Source organism: Bos taurus, chromosome X (genome assembly GCF_002263795.3).
Source record: "Bos taurus isolate L1 Dominette 01449 registration number 42190680 breed Hereford chromosome X, ARS-UCD2.0, whole genome shotgun sequence".
Classification (NCBI taxonomy): domain Eukaryota; kingdom Metazoa; phylum Chordata; class Mammalia; order Artiodactyla; family Bovidae; genus Bos; species Bos taurus.
In genome coordinates, this window is record NC_037357.1 from 137,379,925 (window position 1) to 137,396,735 (window position 16,811).

The following is a 16,811-nucleotide window of genomic DNA, read 5'->3' on the forward strand; positions in this document are numbered from 1 at the left end:
TCTTTCACCTTCCTCACATACGTACCTGTCACTCATATCTGTTTCTACACCAAGCTTAGTAGGAAACACCTTTGTCCCCTTCCACGGACACATTCACCTCATCACACATAATAACAGGGGGCAATTTACTCTTTCATGAACCTACCGTTCGACCCAATAACCTTTCTCAAATAGACCCCTGTTGTCCCCATGGAACACACACCTCTCAGTGCCTTGAGGGGGTGATGTCAATGTTCATAAAAACAATGCATTTGAAACATGGAAAAAGACAAAGATTTATCTTATAAGTGTCTGTTCCGAGACTTCAATGCATCAGAAAACTGATATCATATACTAACACATACATATAGGATCTGCATATATATGGAATCTAGAAAGATGGTACTGATAATGAATTTATTTGCAGGACATCCATGGAGAAACAGTTATAGAGAAGAGACTTATGGACATGGGGAGAGGGGAGGAGATGGTGAGATGTATGGAGAGAGTAACATGGAGACTGACTTGTCCATATGTAAAATAGAAAGCCAATGGAAATTTGCTGTATGTCTCAGGGAACTCAAACAGGGGCTCTGTATCAACCTTGGGTGTGGGGTGGATGGGGAGGGAGATCGGTGGGAGTTTCAAAAGGGAGGGGATATGTGTATACCTCTGGGCTTCCCTTGTGACCCTGCTGGTAAAGAATCCTCATGCAGTCTGGGAGACCTGGGCTTGATCCCTGGGTTGGGAAGTTACCCTGGAGAAGGGAAAGGCTACCCATTCCAGTATTCTGGCCTGAAGAATCCCTGGGGTCACCAAGAGTCCATGGGGTCACCAAGAGTCAGATACGACTGAGCAACATTCACACAAGCATATGTATACCTATGGCTGATTCATGTGGATGTTTGGCAGAAAACAGTACAATCTATAAAGCAGTTACTCTTCAATTAAAAAATAAATAAAAATTTAAACATGAAATAAAGTCAGCCTCATTATAGACATGGCTTGAAATTTGTTGACATGTGTAAAAATATTCTAGTAAAACTTCATTTTAAAAAATTTCAACAGATAGGAAACATTTTGCAATGTCTGATGATGTGTTATGGCCCCCTGTTTCTTGGTGGATTACCTCCAGGATCCTTAATTCAGTGAGCATAATGATGCAGGCCTTACACCCTGAATATAGAATACTGTCAGCACCTCCTGATATTCTGAATGAAAGTGCTGACAGTGTACATGTTACATGACAATGGTTATGGGAATTACAGGATGTCATACCTACCAAATAATTGCACCAGTTCTGTCTCCTTGCCATCTTCATCCACGTTGACATTATGCGTCAAGAGAGAGTTCGCGTCCCCCCGAATGAGTTGAAATTCATTGTGACCCGCGTCTACGAGAGAGAGAAAAGATACAAACAGCCGCACCTTAACTTGTTGTCACTTAGATTATTGTGACACAAGATGGGCATGAAGAACGGTCCATCATGTATGGACCCACTCACTTTATGCCTGCACAGAATGCTACTGTTAACCATGGCAAGGAAAGGAGGCACGAATTTTCCTCATCCTCACCTTTTCCTACAATTAGCCAGTCACTCTTTGCTCTCTTACTAAGATGCTTGACAGAACGTGTGTTCTGATAAACCTAACAGATTCTCTTTCTGTTTATTTATTTATTTTAGACTTGCTGAGTCTTCCCTGCTGCCCGTGGGCTTTCTCCACTTGTGGTGACTGTGGAGTACAGTCTAGGGGTGGTGTGCAGGCCGTGGCTTCTCTTTTTGCTGAGCACAGGCTCTGGAGAGCATGAGCTTCTGTAGTTGCAGCTCGGGCTTCTAGAGTACAGGACCAGTAGTTGTGGTGCATGAGCTTAGTCGTGGATCTTCTCGGATTAGGGATTGAACCAATGTCTCCTGCCCTGGCGGGCAGATTCTTATCCCCTGGACCACCAGGGAAGTCCCCAAGAGTGTTTTAAACAACATACACATATTATCAAATCCAGGTTCAAAAATACTTTGTATTTCTGTTTCCCCAGCCGTGGAATTGGTTTCTCTGGACAAAAATCAACCTAACTTGTGTTCATTATCTTCCTGACTGCCTGCATAGGCCAGGCAACTTTTTGATGTAGGCACTAACCACATAGAGGTGACCTCCTTCCCCACCTGGAACGCTGCCCCTCCTTTCTGTCCTGCCCATTCACTCTGCCCCATGTGTCTGGACAAGAAGCATCTCTGACCTACTGTGTGTCACACTACACTCTATGTCCATTATCTCTCTCCTGGCCTCCACCTCACCGTCCTTCAATCACTCAGCAACATGGAATGTAAAAATGCCCATCTGGGTTCCCGAAGCATGCAAACATCTTTGCTCAGTCTCTGTAACACTGAAAATTATTAGTGTTCTTGGGGGAAAATAAAAAAAGGCATCCAAACCAGCTTCATGTCGGGAGCCATATTAGGCATTAGTGACAAAATGGAGTCATGGCCCCAACCCTCTCTCTTTGTCCCGCAGGCATGGACCCGGGATGAAGGAGTTAGGCCTTGTGATTCTGACTTGTTTTTTCCTCTCCTGGGCTGAGTTCACTGAAAAGGAATATTAAGGTGCTTATTGTTCTTGAGAGGAGCATGAGAAGGCACAAAGCCTTCTGCAGCTGTGCTCAGAAAATAATTCATAAAGTTAGTCACTGACATTTGTTCAAGGACTTTCACAAAAGAGCATTCCAGGATGAGCACATAGGCCACAGCTTGAGGCCATGGGAGGGATTGATATCTGAAGCCTATTTGTGAGGAAAATGTTTATGGCAAAGGAGTTTACTGAATTTAGGGCTTAGAAATAATTAAAATAGTTAGAAGTTGAAGAAGGAATTTAAGGAATAGTGTAATGTTAGCATATTTTACTATAGCTTATAGAGGTTAGGAATTTTAGAGATACTATAGCTAAAAGCCTTTTTAAGAGATAGTGAGCTCAGGATGTTAGGGAAAAACAGGATTTAGAAAGATAAGAAATAAACTGAGGAATGAAGCATGAGTTACAATGTAATCACAAGTTAACTACAGGACACATAAGAGGAAGTAGATAATAGATGGTAAAGCTGATTCCAAGAGAATCGCTGAAGCAGGAAATCTGTTTGAAGGACAGTAATGATTTATGGAGATAAAAAGTCTGGTGAGGGGGAACTGAAAATGGCAAACCTCTGACCTAATGTTTTTGTAAAAGTATAAAAGAGAATCTTAAACTTGAAATAAATAGGCAGTCCAAGAAAATTGAGAGGCTGTCTTGCTTCTCACCGACACTGCTCACCCCTTCAGGTTGAATCCCTGGCTGCTGGAGCTGGACTCTGGCAGCTTCAGAGTCTCAGAGCCCTGACAAGAATATGCAATTTTCCCAAGGCCACGCTGATTCCACCAGCCTTGCTCACGTTGGGACAGTTTAAATGAGACTATGCCTGTCCTCAGATTATCAGGGACCACCTGTGGTTCACCATGGCTTCACCAAGGTGGGCATAGCAGCATCACTGAATTGACTGTGATGTTCATGAAGGGATGGGACAGTGAGAGGAAACCTATCTTCTGGGCATCACGTCACCATCAAGGCCACTGCTGGTACTGGGTCTGATGTGGGTACAATTTACAGTCCCCCAAACAAACCTGAAGGCTGCAATGGTTGGTCCCCAAGAGAACTTCTAAGAAGTCTTGCACTTCTGTTTGTCTCACTTGGTTAGTCAGTGGATAAAAATCAAGCTAAAAAGGGTTGCAAAAATGGAGAAGAGTAAAGACAGTGGAAGCATTCATGATTCAGCCAAAGGAAACAATATAGTGGGAATAAGAAAAAATGAAAGCATAATTTAGAAAACCTCAAATATCAGAAGTTATCGATCAAAGTTGGGGAAATATTTTAGGCATGAATTTTACTAATTTGTGGCTCTCACATATGTAGTGTGTGACTACTTAGTTTAGGCAAGGATTGTAATCACATATTGCTGTGTTTAAATTTTAATCAAACATGTTTCCCTTAGGCCATGTGAAAATAATAAGGTTATTTAGGGCCATTATAAAGAGCTCAGAGATACAAAGCTAGCCAGCAAACCCACTGCTTTGTATAGAAGCTGCCTTTATGGTTGAACTCACAATGATTTCCTTGAGTTCATGCATGTCACTTGAATGGATCAAGATATTATAAAATTGTTTTTAAAGAGTGAATGGCACTAATGTGCCACCTCAAGATAGACCCCGAGACCTCAGCTCATAAGCCTGTTATAAATTATCTGTGTGAACCCTACAAAATATAAATTATACACTCATGCTTAGTAACATTGTTCTTGTTGATATTTAATCACTATGTCATGTCTGACTCTCCATGACCCTATGAACTGTATCACACCAACTTCCTCAGTCCTCTACGATCTTCCAGAATTTGCTCAAATTCATGTCTTTTGAGTCGATGATGCCATCTGACCATCTAATCCTCTGTCATCCCCTTCTCCTCCTGCCTTCAAACTTTCCCAACATCAAGGTCTTTTCCAGTGTGTCAGTTCTTCACATCAGGTGGCCAACGTACTGGAACTTCAGCTTCAGCATCAGTCCTTCCAATGAATATTCAGAACTGATTTCCTTTAGAATGGACTGATTTGATCTCCTTGCAGTCCAAGGGACTCTCAAGAGTGTTCTCCAGCACCACCTTTCAAAAGCATCAGTTCTTTGGTTCTCAGCCTTCTTTATGGTCTAACCTTCAAATCCATACATAACTAGACAAAAAAAAAAAAAAAAATACTGTTGAGTAAATGGATCTTTGTTGGCAAAGTGATGTCTTTGCATTTTAAAAAGCTTTCTTGGGTTGTCATAGCTTGCCTTCCAAATACAAATTATCTTTAATTTCATGGATGCAGTCACAATCCGCAGTTATTTTGGAGCCCAAGAAGATAAAACCTGTCACTGCTTCCACTCTTTCCACTTTCTATTTGCCGTAAAGTGAGGGGACCAGATGCCATGATCTTCGTGTTTTTGAATGTTGAGTTTCAGACCAGCTTTTTCAGTCTCCTCTTTCACTGTCATCATGAGACTCTTTAGTTCCTCCTCACTTTCTTCCATTAAAGTGGTATCATCTGTGTATCTGATGCTGTTGATATTTCTGCCAGCAATCTTGATTCCAGCTTGTCATTCATCCAGTCTGGTGTTTAGCATGACATGCTCTGCATGTAAGTCATAGAAGCTGCATGAGGATATCTTGTACTCTTTTCCCAATTTGGAACCAGTCTGTTGTTCCACGTCCAGTTCTCATGGTTGCTGACTGATCCACATACAGCTTTCTCTGGAGCCAGGTAAGGCAATCTGGTATTCCCATATCTTTTAGAATTTTCCACACTTTGTTGTGATGCACACAGTCAAAAGCTTTACCATAGTCAATGAAGCCAGAAAAAAAAATTATTTTTTTCCAGAATTGCCTTGTTTTCTCCATGACCCAGTGAATGTTGACAATTTGATCCTGTTCATCTGCCTTTTCTAAATCATGCTTATAAGGCTGGAAGTTGTCTGATCATGTACTACTGAAACTTAACTTATAGGATTTTTACCACTACCTTGCTCACATGAGAAATGAGCACAATGGTGTGGTAGTTTGAACATTCTTTGTCATGGTCCTTCTTTGCGATTGAGACGGAAACTGATTTTTCCAGTTCTGTGGCCACTGCCGAATTTTCCAAAGTTGCTGACATATTGCTTGCAGCCCTTTAACAGCATTACTGTTTAGGATTTTAAAGAGCACAGCTTGAATTCTGTCACCTCCACTAGCATTGTTCATATAATGCTTGGTAAAGTCCTCTTAAGTTCACAGTCTACGATGTCTGGATCTGGTCTCGTTTAGGTACATTCCATTGAAGGGAGATGTTCCACTCCCTGACCTCTGATTTTTAGTAGGAGTATAATTCAGGTGTATGGGGTTATTGAAGAAAATTGAGACCAAGATTTCTAACTGCATGTACTCTTTCTAGTGCAACATTCATACTTACAGTCAACAGCATAAAAGTTTTCTTCCTTTGTGCCTGAGGCATATTTTTCTATGCATTCTCCATTCTCCCTTAAAAAAAAACACACATTCAAGTTGGTTGATTAAGATAATAAAAAGTTGATGTATAATTAGGATTCTTTCTGTATGACACCCAAGAATATGTGTTAGGTATCACTTCAGTGCTGGTGAACAATCTAACCTTCAAAAGACAAAATATGTTGTCTCAGATCCAGTCACTTTCAAGTGACAAGGATGGATTTTCTACACACTAAATCTGATGAGTAGTTGCAGAGATAACCTGCAGATACAAACAGGTCATGTTTACAGCCAGTAAACATGGAGAAATCTAGAATTTTAGGAAGAAAGAAAAAGAGTGAACTTTTCCTTTATATATATAGTTTCTGAATACCGAGAGGCATAGCCATCTTGGCAAACCTTGGGCATTGTCACAACCCAGGCAGTGATTCATTAGACAATGAAAGTGAAAGTGTTTCTCACTCAGTGGTGTCCCACTCTCTGCGACCCCATGGCCAGTAGCCCACCAGTCTCCTCCTCTGTCCGTGGGATTCTCCAGGCAAGAAGACTGGAGTGGGTTGCTATTTCCTTCTCCAGGGGAATTTGCAAACCCAGAGACTGAATCTGGGTCTCTTGCATTGCAGGTAGGTTTTTGTTTTTGTTTTTTTTTTTACCAACTGAGCTATCAGGGAAGCCCTCTTAGTCATTAGGGAATTGAAATGCATTGAAATCACTGAAAAACAACCACAAAGTGGGAACACAAGAGTTATCCAATATAACTTCAAATACACAAAATTTTATCTGGGCAGACAGACTCCTTTCATTTGGCATGAATATGTGATTCCTTGCATATGCAGACACTGATAACTGTTTTAAACATTGTGCTGAGTGATAGAAGGTGGGGGAAATGATTCACAGTGTATATACTTTTCTCACGTGAAGAGCCAGAAAAGTTTACAAAATGCAGATCTGCTCTTACCTATGGCTCTAGGGGTAGACATTTAATGATGAGTGAAGAAAAAGACAGTATGAAAAGGCAAAAAGATAGGAGACTGAAAGATGAAAGCAAAATTCTGTCTGAGGAGGCCTACAAATAGCTGTGAAAAGAAGAGAAGCAAAGAGCAAAGGAGAAAAGGAAAGATGTTCCCATTTGGATGCAGAATTCCAGAGAATAGCAAGGAGAGATAAGAAAGCCTTCCCCAGCGATCAATGCAAAGAAATAGAGGAAAACAGTACAATGGGAAAGGCTAGAGATTTCTTTAAGAAAATAAGGGCTATCAAGGGAATATTCATGCAAAGATGGGCTCAATAAAGGACAGAAATGGTATGGGCATAACAGAAGCAGATGATATTAAGAAGACGTGGCAAGAATACACAGAAAAACTGTACAAAAAAGATCCTCACGACCCAGATAATCACGATGGTGTGATCACTCACCTAGAGCCAGACATCCTGGAATATGAAGTCAAGTGGGCCTTAGGAAACATCACGATGAACAAAGCTAGTGGAGGTGATGGAATTCCAGTTGAGCTATTTCAAATCCTAAAAGATGATGCTGTGAAAGAACTGCACTCAATATGACAGAAAATTTGGAAGACTCACTAGTGGCCACAGGACTAAAAAATGGCAATTTTCATTCCAATCCCAAAGAAAGGCAATGCCAAAGAATGTTCAAACTGCTGCACAATTGCACTCATCTCACATGCTAGCAAAGTAATGCTCACAGTTCTCCAAGCCAGGCTTCAACTGTACATGAACTCTGAACTTCCAGATGATCAAGCTGGACTTTAAAAAGGCAGAGGAACCAGAGATCAAATGGCCAACATCCATTAGGTCATCACAAAAGCAAGAGAGTTCCAGAAAAACGTCTACTTCTCTTTTATTGACTATGCCAACACCTTTGACTGTGTGGATCCCAATAAACGGTGGGAAATTCTGAAAGAGATGAGAATACCAGACCACCTGACTTGCCTCTTGAGAAATCTGTATGCAGGTCAGGAAGCAACAGTTAGAACTGGACGTGGAACAACAGACTGGTTCCAAATAGTAAAAGGAGTACGTCAAGGCTGCATATTGTCACCATGATAACTTAACTTATATGCAGAGTACATCATGAGAAACACTGGGTTGGAAGAAGCACGAGCCGGAATCAAGATTGCTGGGAGAAATATCAATCATCTCAGATATGCAACTGATACCACTCTTTTGGCAGAAAGTGAAGAGGAACTAAATGAAAGTTCCTTGATGAAAGTGGAAGAGGAGAGTGAAAAAGTTGGCTTAAAGCTCAACATTCAGAAAACTAAGTTCATGGCATTCAGTACCATCACTTCATGGCCGATAGAGGGGGAAACAGTGGAAACAGTGGCTGACTTTATTTTTTGGGGCTCCTAAATCATTGCAGATGGTGATTGCAGCTATGAAATTAAAAGATGGTTACTCCTTGGAAGGAAAGTTATGACCAACCTAGACAGCATATTGAAAAGCAGAGACATTGCTTGGCCAACAAAGGTCAATCTAGTCAAGGCTATGGTTTTTCCAGTAGTCATACATGGATGTGAGGCTTGGACTCTAAAGAAAGCTGAGTGCCAAAGTATTCGTGCTTTTGAAATGTGGTGTTGCAGAAGTCTCTTGAGAGTCCCTAGGACTGCAAGGAGACCCAAGCAGTCCATCCTATACAACATCAGTCCTGAATATTCATTGGAAAGACTCATGCTGAAGCTGAAACTCGAATACTCTGGCCACCTGATGCAAAGAACTGACTCCTTGGAAAAGACCCTGAATCAGGAAAAGATTGAGGGCAGGAGGAGAAGGGGACGACAGAGGATGAGATGTTGGATTGCATCACCGACTCAATGGACGAGTTTGAGAAGTTCCAGGAGTTGGTGATGGACAGGGAGGCCTGGCGTGCACCTCCTGTGCCTGAGGGCAGAGCTCACTGGGCGCACTCCCCTTGATGTCACTTCTGTGCTCAGTGGGAACCGTCTCTTACAAATTCTGCAGGAATGGGGCAAGGCCCTGGTGGGGACTGTGGGCTCAAGGACATGAGCCTCTCCCCTCTGCCGTGTCCCTCATTACATTAATGAGTTGAGGCCAGTGGTCCTTCTGGGTGCTCCCTCTAAGCAGAATTTTCAGGACATTCCCTGGAGGCTCATGGTGGAACTACCCTCCCCAAAGCTCACAGACCTTGCCCAGCCCCACAGCTCAGGGAGTCTTCCTCTACCACCCAGACAGCTCCCTGCAGACAGGGAAAAGACACCCTCCCTCAGGCTGGGGTTTACAGGTGTTTTCCTTTTGGGTGATTTTTACTTACTTGACATAAAAGTGCATCAGTATTGTGCCATTTTCTTCATCAAACTCAAGGTAACGCATGAAAGCGTGGAATGGCGCACCCTCAGTGATCTTCTCTATGTTATTGGCTGCCGTGTAATAGGTTAACCATCTTCCTGTGAACTAAAAGTAAATTCCCTTCAGAAATCTTAGTCCATCTCTGTAAATTCTGCCCAACATCATCCTTCAGGAGTTTCCCTGCCCTTTCACTTAGCAGAAGTTACCTATCTTTATGAACACAGCCCTAGGCATAAAATCTTGTGAAAACTCATGTTAGATAAAGGAAATAATTGAGGTATTACAAAGATAGCTTGAGCTATCTTGTCAAATGCAAGAGCCCTAATCCAACAGCTGGGTGATCTTCCTTCCGTTTTACAAGAGTAGTGAACATACATGAGAGCCAATGAATGGATGGTAGAGATGATACAGACATCACAAACAGCAGGTGTAGAGTGCATTGCTCCAGTGAATGGAGCAATTTTTCAGTTGCAGAGAAATGGCTAGACTAGCAGTCCACATGACCAAACCTCTAAAAGGACACTCACATCGATACACGCTAAGATCTCCTCCCAAGCCTTGACAACCGTTCAAATGCCCTTGGTACCTGTGAGGCATCTCCCTGAGCTTCACCTTGACTGCCAGAAAGCAGACCAAGGACAAGACTGAACAGCAAAACCTCCATCTTGTTGACTCTCAAGACCCTTATTCCATAGAAGCTGAAGGTGTCCCAGTGGTTGGAGAGGATGCAAAATCGCTGCCACTTTTATAGCCTGCATGTGTTGGCGTGACACAACATGCACCAATGGTTGTTCCTCATATGATCACAGTTACAACGGAAGGCACCTTCAGTATCCTGGTTGGCAGAGATAAACTTTTCTGGCATTCTGTCATTTAATAATGATATTTGTTTTAAGAGAAGCATATGTGGATGTGGGCATTTGACCTTTAAAGTGAGAAATTGCAGCACATCCAGTATTGCAAGGGGACAATTATTTATTTTCCTGTTTATCATGAGATGCAAAATGAGATGAGCTGTCCAAGATACATAACCCTCACTTCTGCATGGTTCAGTTAACGTGGAGGAGATAGTGTAACATTTATCTTTTAAAAGTAAAGATTGACTGTGTGGTTTAGCCAAGGGAACACTCTTTCCTCAGAGACCCTTGGAAGAATCCTTTTATTCTGAGGTGGGGAGCAGGTCAGCACAAAGCATTTATCACCTTCTCCTGCCCCAATGTGGGCTTTTTCCTCCTAAGTACTAAGAGGACGATCTGGTAAAATGCTGCTTAAAGTCACCTGAAGAAGGCACATCAGTAGTTTATTTTCAGTGATTTCTCTCCAGACACCCTTTTACCCATTTCATCTGTAATATAATATTTACTCATTAACTCAGTTGTTTCTCCCAGTGAGCAAAAAAGCTGGACAGCGGTTCTTGCCATTTTTATAATTCTGAATGGAAAAAATAAATTTTGTAACTCAAGGTCACTGAAACAGTGAGTCTTTTTTTTTTGGTTTTTTTTTTTTTTTTTTTTTAAATCAAATTTTACTCATTTTCATCTTCATTCATGGTAATTTATCAAATAAACACATTAAAAGATTAATTTTGTTCTGAGTATAGAAATGAAGAAATGATGAGTTTTAGGGTTTCTGAGTCAGCTAAGTGAGAACTGATCCAGTGCTGCCTGCTCCTGGGACAGATCAGAGCTCAGAATCCTTCATTTGGGTTGAAGGCAGTGGCACCCCACTCCAGTACTCTCACCTGGAAAATCCCTTGGATGGAGGAGCCTGGTAGGCTGCAGTCCATGGGGTCGCTAAGAGTCAGACACTACTGAGCGACTTCACTTTAACTTTTCACTTTCATGATTGGAAAGAAATGGCAACCCACTCCAGTATTCTTGCCTGGACAATCCCAGGGACAGAGGAGCCTGTTGGCTGCCGTCTATGGGATCGCACAGAGTTGGACATGATAACGCGACTTAGCAGCAGCAGCAGCAGACCTTTGAGGAGAGCTTGTTGTCTCAAGGGTGTCCTCAGCTCACAACCGCAGAGGATCACTTTCCTTCATGTTCACGTGGACTGACAATAGTATCTCTATTTTTTCCTTTTATTCTCTTTTGTGTCAGTTGCAATACCATGCTATCTCTTCTGTTCAAACATTCATCTGTATATTATCCTGTCGTATTTTCAGCTGTGAAGTCTGCATGATAGAAGGTTTTCATGTCTCAGAATATCCTGAAACCATTTCCTCTCTTTGATCTTAGATCAAGATACTAATTTTCCTTTTTTTTTGGTTTGTTTGTTTCTTTATCTTGGCTACACCATGCAGCATGCAGGTTCTTAGTTCTCCAATGTGGATGAAACCCGTATGGACCCTGTACTCTGTGCAGGGAAAGGGCAGAATCCTAACCACTGGACCACCAGAGAAGTCCCTGATTCCGATAAATTTGAGTAGTCATGTGATCCCAGCTTACACCCCTTATCATCTCATCATCAGCCTTCCATCTCTACTTTTGTACCCCCAGCATTCCCAAGTTTTCCTTTTGGACTCTTACCAACATGTGTCCCCTGGGAGTGTATCCGAGGACCATCCCAATTTAGGAAGATCTTTCTGACTGCCAATCAAGGGGAGATTAGACACTAGTTCTTCTACGAGATATTGGAACCTTTGTAATAATCATGTTGGTTTCCACTGGTCTTAGCACTCTTCTTCCCTCACTGTGTTCACTAGTCTGTTCTCTGTATCTGCATCTGTGTTCCTTCCCTGCAAATCATATGGAGCTGGTGAGAAGTTGCTGAAACACAGAGAGCCCAGAGAGGCACTCTGTGGTGACCTGGAGGGGTGAGATGGGTGAGGTGAGAGGGCTCAAAAAGGAGGTGATTAATAATAATTATGGCTGTTTTGCATTGGTTTATTGCAGAAGCCAAGAAAACAATGTAAAGCATTCTCCACCAATTAAAAGAGAGAATAGAAAGGAAAAAATTTTCATTCTTAAGGTAACTGATAAAAAGAAAAAAAAAATATCCTATTGCTTTTTACTGAAAGGACGCACATGCCCTTTAATTCCCACTCTCATTAATAAATAAAAACATCACCATCTTACAAAAACATTACTGCCGTAACTCCCTCCAAATAACGCTAAGTACTGCTTGGTACATTTCCCTGTTTTCTCCTCAAATTTATTCCAATTTTTGTAACTGAGAAGTCTCTAACAACAGGTTATTAATTTTGTTTTACTAGTCTCCTTTTTTTCTGTAACCACTGCTTTTACATCTTAGATTGAGCAACTCCTAACTAAACAGTGCAAGGAGGCTATTGATCTTGGCCACTCAAAATTTCAGTTTCCCTCAAGGATACATGACCAAAGTTGAAATGTAGTTAGAGTCTAAAGTTTAGACAATAAAACACAGGCCCAGTGTTTTAAACAAAGTAACTGTGTATATAACTTTTATTACAAAAATGATTTATTATATTTATTTATTTATCTGTCTGTGCCGGGTCTTAGTTGCAGCACCCAAAATCTTTGTTTTGTCATAGCTGGCATCTTTAGTTATGGCATATGGACTCTTTAGTTGTGCAACTGACAGACCAGTGAATCCGAGAAAGGTGGGGAGACAAGGAATATGACTTTCTTTGGACAGTCGGCTGAGAAGATGGCAGACTAATGTCTCAAAGTAACCATCTCGTCAGGGTCTGGAGGCCAGGTTCTTTTATAGAGCCAGAGGGAGAGAAGTGATGACAAACTAAAGTCAAAAGGCAGAACAGAGAGCTAGAGACAGTGAGGAGCTAAAGTACAAAGGATTTTCGGTCTTGCAGTACATCTCAGTGGGCCAGCCTTTGGAATGTGTGTGTTAATTTCTTCTTTTCATAGCTGGGCAGGGTCAGTTTATCTCCCTGTGAGCTGAGAAAAGGCACGTTAGCAGTCAGGCTGAAGGGTAGGGTCTTCTGAGGCAGGCCATGATGTATGATTATAATAACAATGGCAACAACAAGCAAGCCAAAGAAACAGTTCCAACACGGAGTCACCTTTGGTTCTTCACTACCATTCCCTCTTGTCAAAGTCCATTCCACAATCTTGTGGATAAAGAGGGCAGTGACCATTCGGCTTCATCAGAAGGATAGTTCTGGGAGTGTCAAGGGACAGGGGCTCTGAGTGTGGGTAAGGCATAAGTCCTCTTAGAGGAGGTCTCCGTTAACCCCATCATAGAGTTGCCAGAACTTACACAGGACTTGGAAATAGATTCCTGGAGGGCACAACAGTAATTTGTGTACCAGGACCCAGGAGAAAGGAACAGTGACACCACAGAAGACTGTCCTGGACTTGCCCACGAATGTAGGGAGTCTCTGGCAGCTGAAGGTGTGGGTTGGTGGAGGCCTGCTACATGGTTAAACACAGGGACTCTAGCAGTACATGCATGGGATCTTTTGAGGGAGGTCATCATTATCTTCATTACTTCCACCTTAGTTTGGCCCCAGGTAAATATCAGGGAAGGAAGACATCTCCACCCATCAACAGAAAATTGGATTAAAGATTTACTAAACAGGACCTCAGGACTAAATAGGATCAGAATAAGACCTGCTATTAGCCTCAGTGAGTCTATCCCTTCAGGATAAGCCTCTGATACTTCTCCATCAGAAGGCAGATAGACTAAAAACCACAACCATAGAAAACTAAACAATCTAATCTCATGGACCACAGCCTTGTCTAACTCAATGAAACAATAAGCCGTGCAGTGTAGGGCCGCCCAAGATGGACAGGTCATGGTGGAGAGATAAGACAAAATGTGGTCCACTCGGAATGGAATGGCAAACCACCCCCGTATTCCTGCCTAGAGAATTCCATGAGCAGTATGAAAAGGCAAAAAGAGACAGCACTGAAAGATCAACTCCCCAGGTCAGTAGGTGCCCAATATACTACTGGATTTCAGTGGAGAAATAACTGCAGAAAGAATAGAGATGGAGCCAAAGCAAAAACAGCACCCTGTTGTAGATGTGACTGGTGATACTTGCAATGTCCAATGATGTAAAGAGCAATATTGCATAGGAACCTGGAATGATAGTTCCACGAGTCAGGTACATTGGAAGTGATCAAACAGGAGGTGGCAAGAGTGAAGGTCGACAATTTAGGAACCAGCAAACTAAAATAGACTGGATTGAGTGAATTTAACTCAGATGACCATGATATCTACTACTGTGGGCAAAAATCCCTTAGAAGAAAAGGAGCAGCCATCATAGTCAACAAGAATATGAAATGCAGTACTTGGATGCAGTCTCAAAAATGACAGAATGATCTCTGTTCATTTCCACGACAAACTATTCAATATCACGGTAATCCAAGTCTATGCCCAGACCAGTAATGCAGAAGAAGCTGAAGTTGAACAGTTCCGTGAAGACCTACAAGACTTTCTGGAACTAACACCGTAAAAAGATGTCCTTTTCATTGTAGAGCCTGGAAGGCAAAGTAGAAAGTCACGAAACACCTGGAGTAACAGGCAAATTTGGCCTTGGAGTACAGAATGAAGCAAGGAAAAGTTAATGGAGTTCTGCGAAGAGAATGCACTGGTCGTAGAAAACACCCTCTTACAACAACATGAGAAGACTCTACACATGGACATAATCAGATGGTCAACACCGAAATCAGACTGATTATATTCTTTGAGGCCAAAGATAGAGAAACTCTATGCAGTTAGCAAAAATAAATAAATAAATAAATAAATCAAGACTGTGAGCTCACTGAGGCTCAGATCATGAATTCTTTATTACAAAATTGAGACTTAAAATGAAGAAAGTAGGGAAACCACTAGACCATTCAGATATGACCTAAATCAAATCCCTAACGACTATACAGTGGAAGTGAGGAATAGATTTAAGGGACTAGATCTGATAGACAGAGTGCCTGAATAACAATGGACAGAGGTTCATGACATTGTATGCCAGACAGAGTTCAAGACCATCCCCAAGAAAAAGAAGTGAAAAAAGCAAAATGGCTGTCTGAGGACGCCTTACAAATAGCTGTGAAAAGAAGAGACGAGAAAAGCAAAGGAGAAAAGGAAAGATATAAGCATCTGAATGCAGAGTTCCAAAGAATAGCAAGGAGTGATAAAAAGCCTTCCTGAGCGATCAATGCAAAGAAATAGAGGAAAACAATAGAATAGGAAAGACTAGAGATCTGTTCAAGAAAATTAGAGATAGCAAGGGAATATTTCATGCAAAGATGGGCTCGATAAAGGACAGAAATGGTATGGCCCTAATTGAAGCAGAAGATATTAAGCAGAGGTGACAAGAATACACAGAAGAACTGTACAAAAAAGATCTTCATGACCCAGATAATCACAGTGGTGGGATCACTCACCTAGAGCCAGACATCCTGGAATGTGAACTCACGTGGGCCTTAGGAAGCATCATGAGAACAAAGCTAGTGGAGGTGATGGAATTCCAGTTGAGCTATTTCAAATCCTGAAAGATCATGCTGTGAAAGTGCTGCACTCAATATGCCAGCAAATGTGGAAAACTAAGCAGTGGCCACAGGACTGGAAAAGGTCAGTTTTCATTCCAATCCCAAAAAGGCAATGCCAAAGAATGCTCAAACTACCGCACAAATGCACTCATCTCACACTCTAGTAAAGTAAAGCTCAAAATTCTCCAGACCAGGCTTCAGCAATACGTGAACCGTAAACTTGCAGATGTTCAAACTGGTTTTAGACAAGTCAGAGGAACCAGAGCTCAAGTTGCCAACATCCGCTGGATCATCAAAAAAGCAAGAGAGTTCCAGAAAAACATCTATTTCTGTTTTATTGACTATGCCAAAGCTTTTGACAATGTGGATCAGAATAAACTGTGAATATACTGAAAGAGATGGGAATACAAGACCGCCTGACCTGCCTCTTGAAAAACCTATATGCAGGTCAGGAAGCAACAGTTAGAACTGGACATGGAACAAAAGACTGGTTCCAAATAGGAAAAGAGTACATCAAGGCTGTATATTGTCACCCTGCTTATTTAACTTCTGTGCAGAGTACATCATGAGGAATGCTGGGCTGGAAGAAACACAAGCTAGAATCAAGATTGCCAGGAGAAATATCAATAACCTCAGATATGTAGATGACACCACCCTTATGGCATAAAATGAAGAGGAACTAAAAAGCCTCTTGATGAAAGTGAAAGAAGAGAGTGGAAAAACCTGGCTTAAAGCTTAACATTCATAAAACTAAGATCATAGCATCTGGTCCCATCACTTCATGGGAAATGGGGAAACAGTGGAAACAGTGTCAGACGTTATTTTTGGGGGGCTCCAAAATCACTGCAGATGGTGATTGCAGCCATGAAATTAAAAGACGCTTACTCCTTGGAAGGAAAGTTATGACCAACCTAAATAGCATATTAAAAAGCAGAGTCATTACTGTGCCAACATAGGTCCATCTAGTCAGTGCTATGGTTTTTTCCAGTGGTCATGTATGGATGTGAGAGTTGGACTGTAAAGAAAGCTGAGT